We start from the raw sequence: 13,466 nt of genomic DNA on the forward strand, positions 1-13,466 counted from the left end.
CTTTGCATTCCATTTTTTCTGCCGAAGTGAAGTATCTTGCATTTGTCCCTGTTGAACTTCATTTTGTTAGTTTCAGCCCATCTCTCTAGTCTGTTAAGATCGTTTTGAATTCTGCTTCTTTCTTCTGGAGTGTTAGCTATCCCTCCCAGTTTGGCGTCGTCTGCAAACTTGATGATCGTGCCTTCTAACCCTTCATCTAAGTTGTTAATAAAGATGTTGAACAGAACTAGGGCCAGGACGGAACCCTGTGGCACTCCACTTGTCACGTCTTTCCAAGATGAAGACGATGCATTGGTGAGCACCCTTTGGGTTCGTTCGCTTAGCCAATTACAGATCCACCTAACCGTAGTTTTGTCTAGCCCACATTTTACTAGTTTGTTTGCCAGACGGTCGTGGGGGACTTTGTTGAAGGCCTTACTGAAATCCAGGTAGGCTACATCCACAGCATTCCCTGTATCGACCCAACTCGTAACTCTGTCGAAAAAAGAGATCAGATTAGTCTGGCATGACTTGTTTTTGGTAAATCCGTGTTGACTATTAGCAATGGCCGCATTTGTTTGTTAGTGTTCACACGCCACTTCCTTAATGATCTTTTCCAGAATCTTGCCTGGTATCGACGTGAGGCTGATAGGGACCATATTCTACCATTTTCTTTTCAGGATAGAGAAACAATGCATTCAAAGCATCCTTTGTCAATTTATTGAAGACATATTACTATGGTATGACACATGTCTTTAGAACATTACATGTATGTCATAAACACACATCTTCACAAATACTGTGAGTATTTTCTTCCCTATGGTTCTCCAATGCTACCAAACTACAATTTCAAATTTTACTGCAGAGAAAACTTAGCTTTGACTTATACCCATTCAATGAATACAAAATCTCAAAGACACTTGGTTATTAGCAGCCCTGCTTAAGTCTTACAAAGTCAGGTCCATGGCTTCCTTGATGTTATCAAGTCACTTTTAATGCAACCTTCATCTGTATGACTTTGTATTCAGAGATGAGTATATTACACCCTTAATTGGTTAATCCAAGGCTTTCTTTAATGGCTTCATTCAAGGTTTTACTTGGTTGGTTTGTTCAAGGCATATTTTGTTCAAGACTTTAGTTTTTAGGAGGAAATGACCTAGAATGTGTATGCAACTCCCGCCCCCCACTGATTTTACTTCAATGCTGCTAGTCTGTCATAGCAACTATATATAGCATTCCATCTCCAACAAGGAAGGTAAGTTGTTTTTATGTGGCATGTAATAGAAGAAAAACACCTTTCATCATTTCAAGGTTATACTCTTGCAAGAAACATAATGTGATTGTCCATTAGAATAGAAGATATGCTTCAGAGGCAGGAGCTTTTTTGCAAGGAGGGGTAGTGTTTGCTGTTGCAGAGTTTTGGTTATCACTTTTGTAATCGAAATCATGGCACAGAATTTAAGGAGGGAAGGTAAAATGATTTAATATACTAATGAAAATTAGTTCCAAGATCAGACAAGATTGGGCGTGTTCATGGTGGTATGGCCATAGGCAATGAAAATTAGTTTATCTTACTCATAAAATAATTTTCATAATCATTCTGCACATATAAAATAAAATTAAAATACCTGTGGATCAAAACATAAGGGCATCTTTTGTTCCAATATAATTTGAAGTAGAGTGGTAATTCCTTAATTGTTTATACTTTTGTGTGGGGGATGAATAATTACAGTATGAATGAATGAGTTGTTTATTGTACTAGCTATACACCATGACATCAAATAGTATAAAACTTTTAAAAGTGCAGTTTACACTTCCCAATATAAACATTAAAACTTATTCTAGAAACTAGCTCTTTCAAATTACTGTAGCAGTGACAATCCCTGTAGACATGATAACAGTAACAAAATCTGATGTGTATTATCCCAAACTGTTTCCATTTCCATTCCTAGGCTCTGCTGTGGACTTTACAAATTAGCTCTGATTTTTTGGGCTGTGACTGCAAATGTGGTATAGCAGTATTATCCCTGCAGCAGGAGAAATCCAGTGTTCCTATGCAAAAATGTCCCACAGTCTTGAAGAGAAATTGATTTTCAGAGCAGAATATGTAGGAAATTTTATGTGAACAATAACCTGGTTTTTTTTGCACAGAGGAAAAGGTTTTCTCTTCAGGGAAGAGTGTTTTTGTAAAATATTCTTGCTGATCTATTATTTTTCCTGATGACTGTTGGCCACTTTGGTTCTTCAAGCCCAGACTTTCTCATGCCAATGCATTTCAGGTGAGTTAACTACAATAATCTCTCCCGTGATCCTGGAGGTTAGGAACAACAGCAGTTGCAGTCAAACAGATCTGGTGATCTCAGACTAGGAAAAGCTAATTAACAAGCAACAGTTGTCAATTGGCCTTTCAAGGAAGCATGACTGATCTTTGCCAATCATGCTTCCTTGATATATTTTAAAGTGAAAATTCATAAACTGGACCCTTTTCCAAAGAGGTTTTAATGAAGTTTGTGGCAAACATTGGAGGAATGTCTTTAACACTAGTATAGACTATTTCGGAAGGTAGTGGAATCTTCTTCTTTGGAGAGTGGATGACCATTTCTTAGGAGTATGTTAGCTGTAGATCCCAGCATTGCAAAGCTGGCCCTTATGATCCCTCTAAACTTTTGATTTTAAGAGACAGTGAGACTTTAAGAGTCAGTGTGTGGTAGGGATTTCAGGTTTGAACTATGTCTTTGTGATGTAAGAACTTGTCTAAATAGGAAAGTCTTCAAGGCAAAATGGATGAATCTGGCAGAGTTTTAATGGAAAAAAATTCCAATCTCAAGGAGGCACCTCTTGTAAAAATAGGACTGGAAAATACTAGAACTTATTTTGGTTTCTTTCCAGTTGAGATCCAATTTCCATACTGCTTTATTTCTGATGTGTTAGAAAGGGAGTTCACATTGTGTAGTGGTTTGAGTGTACTATGACTTGGGAGACCATGGTTCAAATCTCATTCAGCTGTGGAAATCCATTTGGTGATCTAGGAAAAATCACATTTTCTCATCCCCAAAGGAAAGAAAAGATTATCTTGCAAAGCCAACACTGTAATCAAGAATGACTAGAAGACACATAATAATAGAAAGTTATTTGAAGATGAAAAATTTATATTAGCAGTAGAAATAAAATGGAAGTAGCCAACTGCAGTGGGGGTATTCATGGCTGGATGGCCATCTTTCAGTGTGCTTTGAATGCGATATCCTGCTTCTTGGCAGGGGGTTAGATTGGATGGCCCATGAGGTCTCTTCCAACTTCTATGATTCTATGTTGTTTTCCACCAATTTGCTGTTGGAGATTTTTAATTGCTGGGGCAACTTTCTAAATCAGAGTTGGTGAACTGAAGGCAGTCATGGAGTCAAATTTGTGCTCCAGGACCTTCCAGGGACTATATGGGCTATGAAAGAATAAAACAAAACAAAAAGCTCAAATGAATAGAAATCTACTTTTGGATCTTAAACTTGATATTTATTGGTGGTGAATAGTACATGGAGACTTTGAAACCTGTTTAAAATTCACCTGAAGGCTTCCAAAAGCTTCAAACATCATTTTTGGACCAAAAAAATTGTAAGTCTGGGAATTCCGAAGTGTCAAGGGCCAGAAAAACGGTCTTGGTGGCCTTCCCAGGACCACACTTTGTTCACCCCATTCTCAATTTTTTTAAAAAAAAAAAAAACAACTCTGTCTTTCAGTTTCTGCTTTAAAATGATTCTAGACTTAGCAGAATTCTAAGAGGAGCCTAGTTGTTTGTTTCCTGGGAAACCAGCAAAGTATGTACAGTATGAAGAGAAAAAGAAGAACATGTGCACATATAATAAATACTTGGAGATCTCAGATTGGAAATATCACAGTCCATTTGCCCATCCAACTGAAATAACGTGCTGTCTGTTTTTCTAGTTCAGCCATGGTCACATGCAACCTCCATGACTGTTTTTGTGGCCTTGGTCCCCCATCTCCTCCAAACTTTGAATGTGCTTATTTATTTTTTCCGCAAGGAAGAATTATTAAAATAACCAAAGTTTTATGCATGAACATCTTCAAAACCCTGTGCAGTTTTCAAATATGTACAGGGTGAGTAGGCATAGAGAATTTTCCTTCTACCTTCCCAATATGTAGTGGATGTGGGGAGGGAAGGCGAGAATCCAGTAACCACTACTTGCTATGTTCCAATAGTCAGTGCATGTCAATGACGTTCATCTTCCAGGACTTCCAGAATACCTTCAGGAGTCCTGAAGTATGTCTGCATCATTGTGCACCACCTCTGAGAATATAGACGGTAGGAAATCTTGGCTGTGCCTCCCAGCATAGCCAAGTAAAGGAAAGTCACATGAATAATCATCATTGGCTGCATTCTAACAGCCAACAAAATGAGTAAAGCTTCTCCAGGAACTTTGATGTACATCTTTGTCAGGACCCAGACCGCGGAGCACCAATAACCATGCGCAGAGACCAGAATCTATCTAATATCTTTATTAAGGAAATATATAAAGTCAATAAAAATAAGTGTAGAATATAGTTCAGAAGTAGACCTTCCAGGAAAGGTCAAATATAGTCCAGGGAAACAATGTCCAATATGAGATATTAAAGTCCAAAGTTGTAATCCAATAACCGAAACACACACTTTGCCAAGCAAAGTGAGGGGAGATGACAAGGTCCTTTAGTCCATGGAACTTGATGCAAGGCTGGAGAGCAAATTAGATTCTTGGCAAACAAGGCTTGATTCAAGGCAACAAAAACGAGGAACAAGAACAGGGTCCGTGGCGAAATCCGTGGCGAGGTCCGGGGAACAAGGCAGGGCTGGGACGAGAGCAAGGTCCTGGAAACTGGAGTAGCGTAGTCCACACACAATCTACTCCCGAAGCTGACGAATTGACTCCGCAAGGATTCCTTTGTGGGCAAATACCTATATAGGATCTTGTTTTCCCGCCAAAGAACACTTTCTCTGGGGAACAAGAAACGAAACCTATTCTGTGTCCAGATGCAGGACTCCTTAAACTTTCCCAAGGGAAACAGACTTAATCATCTAATTGTCTGGCAGCAATCCTGGCGCTCCTGCGAGTCGCCTCCCGAGCGCTTCTATCTTGATTATAATAAAGGCGGCGAGAAAATGGGGGAGATTTCTGCTCAAGGCTTGTTTGGCTGACTTCTTGTGGGCAAACATCTTGCAGCTGCAAGGGCTCCAAATCCGGCAGAAACGGTGGGAAACCCAAGTTTTCCTCTTCATCTGTCACAACAGTACTAGGAACGGGACTACATGGCCCATGAGTCATCACAATCTTCCACAGGCCTCACAGGTGACATCATAATAATGTAATAGTGATTGGAACCTAAAGTAGTTGTTGGACAGCAATGATCCCGGACTGTTTCTTGGCTTCCACCCAGCCACTAAATGAAAGTGATAAGAGGAAAAGAAAGAGGTGAGTCAGGAAAGATCTGAAAACCCTTCAATTCCACCATGTTCTCCCAACTTCCCAGGTGCAATGAGTCCATTCTGGGGCCGCTTCCACACAGCTGAATGAAATCCCACATTTTCTGCTTTAAACTGGAATGTATGGCAGTATGGATTCAGATAACCCAGTTCAAAGCAGATAGAGAGGAGGCAAGATGGCGCCGAGGTAGGCTGATTCTCTGCAGGGCTCTGTGAGTTTGTTTTAAAAAGCTTTAAAACTATTGCTCTTTTGACACCTCTCTGAGCTATAAACTGGGCTTGAAACCTGAGGGTGATGGAGGTCACCAGAGGGGAGTCCTAAGCTATAGAGGGTGGTAAAAGTGAAAGTGAGAAGCAAACAACAAAGAGTGAGAAACAAATGGGAATAAAAGAGAGCCTGGCGTGGGAGAACAGAAGGCATTATTTGCAATTTAAAAACTGGCGTTTTACCACTGTTGCTACATCTGATTGTCAGACTACCAGTAAGCCTCTAAAGACTATACGGCCTGTCCCCACTCCACCATACCTTTGGCTATGAGAGGAGGAGGAAAGCAAGAAGAGAGGAAGTAGAAGAGCAGGAGTGATCCTTGCAGCCACCATTTTCCAACCTGTGACTGTCCCTCCCTCCTCCCTCCCCCCTTTTCTCCAGCTCCAAAGTGCTTCCAACAATCTGCAGAGGCCTGGCTGAACAACAGGAGAAAATTGTTGGAGGAGACAGGAGGCCTTGGCTTGGCTTACGGAGACCTTGAGCCATTGATTTACATTCTGCTGCCGCTTTATGGTCTGGGAGGCATTCTTTCACAAGGAGTTATCATCATCGCTGCTATAGAGAGGCCGCCTTGCCGGACCGGGAGGCAGCCTCCACCGGGGATTACCATCGCTGTGTGGAGATTACGGTTGCCGTCTGAGGGACGCTCCAGTGTCATACCATCTGGCGTCACCACCTTCTTTTTCTTCTTCTGTGTGGCTGTTTTTTCTTTTGGATCTGCCTCCCTTATCGTTACCATCTCCGCGACTGGACCCGTTGGACCACCAGGAGGTGGCTGAAGAACTCAGCCAGCCCTTTCCAGCAGGCACTCACTTCTCTGGGCCCAACGTATCATTTCATCGTCCCGGGAGGCTGCAGAAGTTCCAGTCTTTGCCATGCGCTGCGGCTGTTAGACTACTGAGCTACATCGCCGTCCTGGGAGGGGGCCGAAGAGACTAGCTGATCTTCTTTCGAAGGCCTTTGCTGTCCTTGGGCCCAACGCACCACCTCGCTGTCCCAGAAGGCGGCAAGAGTTCCAGCTGTGCGCCGTTAGGTGTTTGGCCGACCATCAAGCTATTCAGCCACTCTACCAACCTGGGAGGTGTTAGCAGCGCCAGAAGTCCCCACACAGTCTACCATCTGATTGCATTGCAGCTTGCCATCTTAGCCTCTTTTTTTGTATTAAATGTGGGAGTGAGAAAGTTTTAATTTAATTTAACAGGGGAAGAGTTATTTGACTGTGATAGGAAGTGGGTTTACGAGACTGGTATTAATGGCCATAGGAAGTGATCACATAGGATTTGAGAGCACCTTGAGTTTAATTGATTGTTGAACTGATGGTTTTGGAATGTGATTGATGGTTTGTGTATGTATGTTGATATATTGCTGATCGAAAGTTTTGCTGAAATAGGCAGTAGGAACGGTGTGTCAACTTTGAATTTGTGAAAGATAAGAGTGGAAAGCTCTTTGGAAGGTAATAGGAAATGAGTATGCAGGAAACTCTGAGGAATAATGATCTTTCTCACCTATGTGATCTTATGGGGAAATCGTTCAGTACTGTTTTGCAACAGACGGAGATACTGAACAAGAAAATTGACCATCTCTTTAAAGGAATTTCCCTGATTGTGAAAAACTCCACTCCTATTGACATTACAACAACTGTACCAGGAGATAAGCGCTTTGGAAGGCCAGGGAAGGAAGAGGTTGGAGGAGCAGAAGGTAGTCAATAGGCTAGGATCTGGAGCTGCTAAGGGAGGGGAGGGGGTTTTGCCTGGGGGAGAGGGATAGGGGAGGGATGGTTGGAAGGAGACTAAGAGAGTCTTGCAGAGGACAAAAAACACTTTAACATCTGAATTGTCTGGACAATCTCTGGACACTCCCTGCAATTTTCAACATCTGCTACGAACAAACAATGTGGCGGTGGAAGTTTCAGACTCACTTCTGAACAGAGGCAGATGGACATCTAAGAGAGCGGTCCATATATCTTTATCACAAATTCTATCTGTAAGCTGGTTGGAAGTGAAGATCAGGACTATTGACTGGCTTCATAGAGATTATCAATCCCAGAACCGCTCCTCATGTCTTCTTATTGGACTGGAAGACAGATTGTTAGTGGAGGAATTGTTCTCACTTGGGCCCAAATTACAACAGTGGGGCATCACTCTTAGAAGGGTATTAGTAGACCCATTGATCCGCCCTTTGGTCACCGGGCTGAAATCTGATATACAAGATTCAATAATTTCCAACAATGGGGTTGAATGTTCACCGGTGTTGGCCCCCTTCTCAGAGTTCCATTTTGAGACTCCCTCCCCAATTTCAAGTCCTGCCTGCTTCAATTCCCAATCCCGCCCACAGACGCTACCCTTGTTTAGTCCCCTCTCCATGTCAGATGACTCCAGGTCAGATTATTCCTTTTCTCTCCTACCAGTGGAGATGGACTCCTTCCTTAGACAAACAAATACATCTGGAGGCTCTCCATCTCTGGACAGCTGACTAACCCCTTCAGAAGGCAATTTCAATCAACCAATCCACCAGGAGAAAGAGGGTTCACTCGGGTGGGGCACCATCGAGGTGGTGTGGGGGAGGAGGAAGACGGTCACTTGCTGCCCAGGGAGAAGCGCAACAGAGTTCTTGCAACCCTGGAGAGGAATAGGTGTGGTAGTCTCCAGGACAGACAGACTTAAGGTTCTGCTTTTGAATGCCAGATCCGTCAACGGTAAGACAACTGTCATTCAGGATTTGATCCTGGATGAGGGGGTGGATCTGGCATGCATCATCGTGACGTGGTTGGATGAGCTGGGTGGGGTAAATCTCACCCAGCTGTGTCCACCGGGTTTCAGGGTGCATCAGCAGGCCAGGGCTTGGGGGCGGGGAGGAGGAGTCGTGGTGATCTTTCGGCAGTCCATCGCCCTAATCAGATGCGCCGTTCCGCAATCCTCGTGGTTTGAGTGTGTCTACTTGAAGGTGGGAGCCCGAGACAGTCTGGGGATTCTGCTGGTGTACCGTCCACCCCGCGACCCAGCAGTCTCTCTGTCTGAGCTAGCAGAAGTGGTCTCTAATTCGGGCCTGGTCTCCCAACAACTTATAGTTTTGGGAGACTTTAACATCCATGCCGAGACCACATTGACAGGTGCAGCTCAGGATTTCATGGCTGCCATGACGACCATGGGGCTGACTCAAATTATATCTGGGCCCACACATCAGGCGGGACACACGCTGGACCTTGTCTTTATTGTGGACGGTGGGGCAGTCAGAGTGGAAGAGCAAAACATCCTTCCATTGTCATGGTCTGACCATCATCTGATCTGTTTAAGTTTCGCTGTGTCTTCTAACCTCCGCAGGGGTGGTGGACCCACTAAGATGGTCCGCCCCAGGAGGCTGATGGATCCGGATGGACTTCTGAGGTCTCTTGGGGATCTTCCTGTTCTGGAGACTGGCGATCCTGTCGATGTCCTGGCTGATAGCTATAACAGCGAGTTGGCAAGGGCACTTGACACAATCGCTCCCGAACGTCCCCTCTCGCTGCGTAGAGTCATGACGACTCCTTGGTTCACTGAGGAGCTGGCTGTGATGAAGCGTATGAGGAGGGGACTAGAGTGCATCTGGAGGAAATTGCGCGATGTGTATGACCAAGCACGGGCTAAAGCCACTATTAAGGCTTACTCCATGGCTTTGCGAGCAGCCAGGAAAGCTTTCACGACTGCCCGCATAGCGTCTGCGGCCAACAGGCCATCAGAGTTGTTCCGAGTTGTTGGGGAGCTCCTGCGTCCTTCTGAGACCCAGGGGCTTCCCGATGACTCAGCGACTCGGTGCAGCGATTTCACGCACCATTTTGCAGGCAAAGTTGCTCAGATACTTGAGTTGGACTCCAGCTTAAATGTAGTTCCAGCGGAGGTAACTGAGGTACCTGTCTGTCTGATTTTGTGGGATTCTTTCCGGCTTGTTCTTCCTGATGACGTAGAGGGGATCCTTGGGTCTGTGAGGGTGACCAATTGCGCTCTGGATCCTTGTCCTTCTTGGCTGGTTAAGCTGGCCAAAGATGGGTTGTTGTATTGGTTTGTGGCTAATAATAAATGCCTCCTTGGGCCAGGGGACAGTTCCATCCTGCTTTAAGCAGGCGGTAGTAAAACCGCTATTAAAAAAGACCTCCCTGGACCCATCTGTTTGTAACAACTACAGACCAATTTCCAACCTCCTGTTCCTGGGCAAGGTTCTGGAGTGGGTGGTTGCCACGCAGCTCCAGGAATTCCCCGATTACACTGATTTTCTGGACCACTCGCAGTCTGGCTTTAGGCCTAGGCACAGTACCGAGATGGCTTTGGTCGTCTTGGTGGATGACCTCCGCAGGGAGCTGGACAGGGGGAGTGTGACCCTGCTGGTTCTCTTGGACATCTCAGTGGCTTTCGATACCATCGACCATGGTATCCTTCTGGGGAGGCTCTCTGGGATGGGGCTCGGTGGCACGGTTTTGCTGTGGCTCCGGTCCTTCCTGGAGGGTCGTTCCCAGATGGTGAAGCTGGGGGATACCTGCTCGGACCCCTGGCCATTGACCTGTGGGGTCCCACAAGGGTCTATCCTATCCCCCATGCTATTCAACATCTACATGAAACCGCTGGGAGAGGTCATCCGGAGTTTTGGAGGGCGTTGCCATCTCTACGCAGATGACACGCAAATCCACTACTCGTTCCCATCTGAATCCAAGGAAGCTCCTCGGATGCTGAAACAGTGCCTGGCCGCTGTGGTGGACTGGATGAGGAGGAACAAGCTGAGGATCAATCCTGAAAAGACAGAGGCCCTCCTGGTCAGTCGCTCGTCAGATCGGGGTATCGGGTGGCAACCTGTGCTGGATGGGGTTGCACTCCCCCTGAAATCACAGGTCCGCAGTTTGGGGGTCCTCCTGGATTCAGCACTGACGCTTGAGGCTCAGGTGTCGGCGGTGACCGGGAGGGCTTTCGCACAACTCAAACTTGTGCGCCAACTGCGACCATACCTCGTGAAGTCTGACTTGACCACGGTGGTGCATGCCTTAGTTACCTCTAGGCTGGACTACTGTAATGCGCTCTACATGGGGCTTCCCTTGAAATCGGCCCGGAAATTACAATTGGTCCAGCGATCAGTGGCCAGATTAATAACAGTGGCGAGCTACAGGGAAAGATCTACTCCCTTATTCAAGGAACTCCACTGGCTGCCGTTCATTTTCCGGTCCCAATTCAAGGTGCAGATTATCACCTATAAAGCCCTAAATGGTTTGGGACCTGCCTACCTTAGTGACCGTATCTCCTATCATAAAGCCGCCCGATCTCTTCGATCATCAGGGGAGGCTCTCCTGTCGCCACTGCCTATATCTCAGGCCTGTCTTGTGGGAACAAGGGAGAGGGCCTTTTCTGCTGTGGCCCCCCAATTGTGGAACTCACTGCCCGGTGAGATTAGGCAAGCCCCCACACTAGCTGCCTTTAAGAAAGACCTGAAAACATGGCTCTTCTGCTGTGCTTTTGGAGAGTAATTGCTACATATATCCCTTTTGCTGTTCTCCTCAAATATCTGTCCTCTAGATTGCCCCACCACTCTATAACCCTGTTCTCTGTGGTTTTTACTCCTACTTCCTTTCTCACCCTGAGTTTTAACCTAGTGTTCATGTGGCCCACCCTTGGTTTTATTGTTCTACTGTTCTTTTGATTTTGTTTATTGTAGTGTATATTCTCTTTTATTGTATTGTTTAATGCGTTATGATTTGTTGTTTTATTTATATTTTGTTATATTGTATTGTTCTGGGCATGGCCCCATGTAAGCCACCCCGAGTCCCCATTGGGGAGATGTGGTGGGGTATAAATAAAGATTATTATTATTATTATTATTATTATTATTATTATTATTATTATTATTATTATTATGTGATGTTCTGCCTTGATATTCTGAGTGACATGGCTGTGTGGAAGGATCCTGGAAGTGACTTCAGATAGTGTGATTCTTGTCCTCTCTCACTCTTTCCCCTCTACCTCACAGTAGATCTGAAGGGGTGGATTTTTTTTACTAAACTCCACTGGAATTTTGAAATTGCTTCTTTAAAATTATTTTTAAAAATTATGGACCAACAAAATTGCAGGTAGCCAGCATTATGAGACTAAGCAGAAGCACACCTGTGGGATCACAGATCAGTGAATCAGTGCAGTTGCACAAATGTGGAAAGGTATAATAGCGAGGGTGATGATCCTGGTATGTTGCTGCTATTTGTGATCACATGGCTGTGATGCGATAGTGGCTTCATGTGATAACATCCTGAGTCTATCTGAGAATTGGAGTGAAAAATGAAAATAGGGGATGTCGAAAGGATCCAGGATTTCCTAACACTAAGAGAGTCCTTTTGCATTTTTCTCCCTTTGAATATGATTTCCATCCCCATCCCAGGCAAGGGTCATTAGACAAAAATAAAAGTTTATATGCCTTTTCTGCAAGCAGCCTGGAAAGTCCTGGTTCAGTTTTTAAATAGGTTTGCTTGCTTGCCACATGGTTTAATATCATGGCCACAAATGGATTTCTGAGTAGGAAATTATTTCTAGTTGTTGCTTCTTGTAAATGTACAAATATCCAGGAAAGATAGCATATGGAAATAAAATATTTTAAGGCACACTTCAGTGTTTGTATTAGTTAGCCTATGCTACTGTCTATAGAGCTGGCTGCCCTTTAAAAGCAAACACATCATAATACTTCAGTACATTAAAAACTTAAGTGTCTGTTATTACTTTTGCTATTTTTGGCCTTCATTCCCAATGCTCACTGCATATTACGTTTGCCACTATAATGTCAGCACACAAAGGCAAATATGAATTTTCCCTTAAGCATCCTGAGTACGAAAAGCTTAGAAAACAATGGACGGTGTATACATGTTCGTCTTGAGAAGATACAGTGGAGTTGGATACTGGTGGCATTTACTGAGCTAACTTTAAACAGATAGCAAATAATAAGGTTCTGTCAAAAGATATCAGCTTAAATAAATGCATGCTCACTGTTGTGGCCAGCAATTGCCTGGACATTTAAAGGACATAAAGAAAGAAGGTAGATACAAAAACATAGGAAATAAAGGCATTTGGGGATAAATTCAAGCAACTGTTTCAAATCAGAAAGATTAACTTTGATGCTTAATGAGATGTGGGAATCGGAAGAATTTTGTTTCCCTGCCTCAATAAGAATAGCCTAAAATGACAAAACGTCTTCCCAAATACAATTGGGGGGGGGGGGGGAGGGTTGGATTTTTCTACAAAATGCAAATGTGAAGAATGCAAAATTGGCAGATTTTTCCATCTAGGCATTTGGTTTAATATCATGGCCACATATGGATTTCTAAGTAGGAAATTGTTTCTAGTTGTTGCCTCTTGTAAAAGTACAAATAACCAGGAAAGATAGCATATGGAAATAAAGATTTTGAGTAGTTACTTAGGCTGAATCTAACAACCTTTTCACATGGGTTGGCGGAATTGGCACGCATTATGGCGAATCCAGCGAGTGCAATCAGTGGGCATGGGAAACCTGTCACTCCATGCCTCACATCACATGGCTTACCTTTAAGCAAATCTTATGGGGGGAAGCATCAACCACACGGCTTTCCCCCATTCCTTCTGGTGCAAAATGGAAAATCTCCTGTGTTGGTGCCATCACAGGATACACCGATTCCACACTTGTTGAACCACGGAGCCCCTCCAGAGGTTTCTTTACATCAATGGTTCTCAACCTGTGGGTCCCCAGATGTTTTGGCCTTCAATTTCCAGAAATCCTAAC

The sequence above is a fragment of the Anolis carolinensis genome, chromosome 4 (assembly GCF_035594765.1).
Source record: "Anolis carolinensis isolate JA03-04 chromosome 4, rAnoCar3.1.pri, whole genome shotgun sequence".
Taxonomy (NCBI): domain Eukaryota; kingdom Metazoa; phylum Chordata; class Lepidosauria; order Squamata; family Dactyloidae; genus Anolis; species Anolis carolinensis.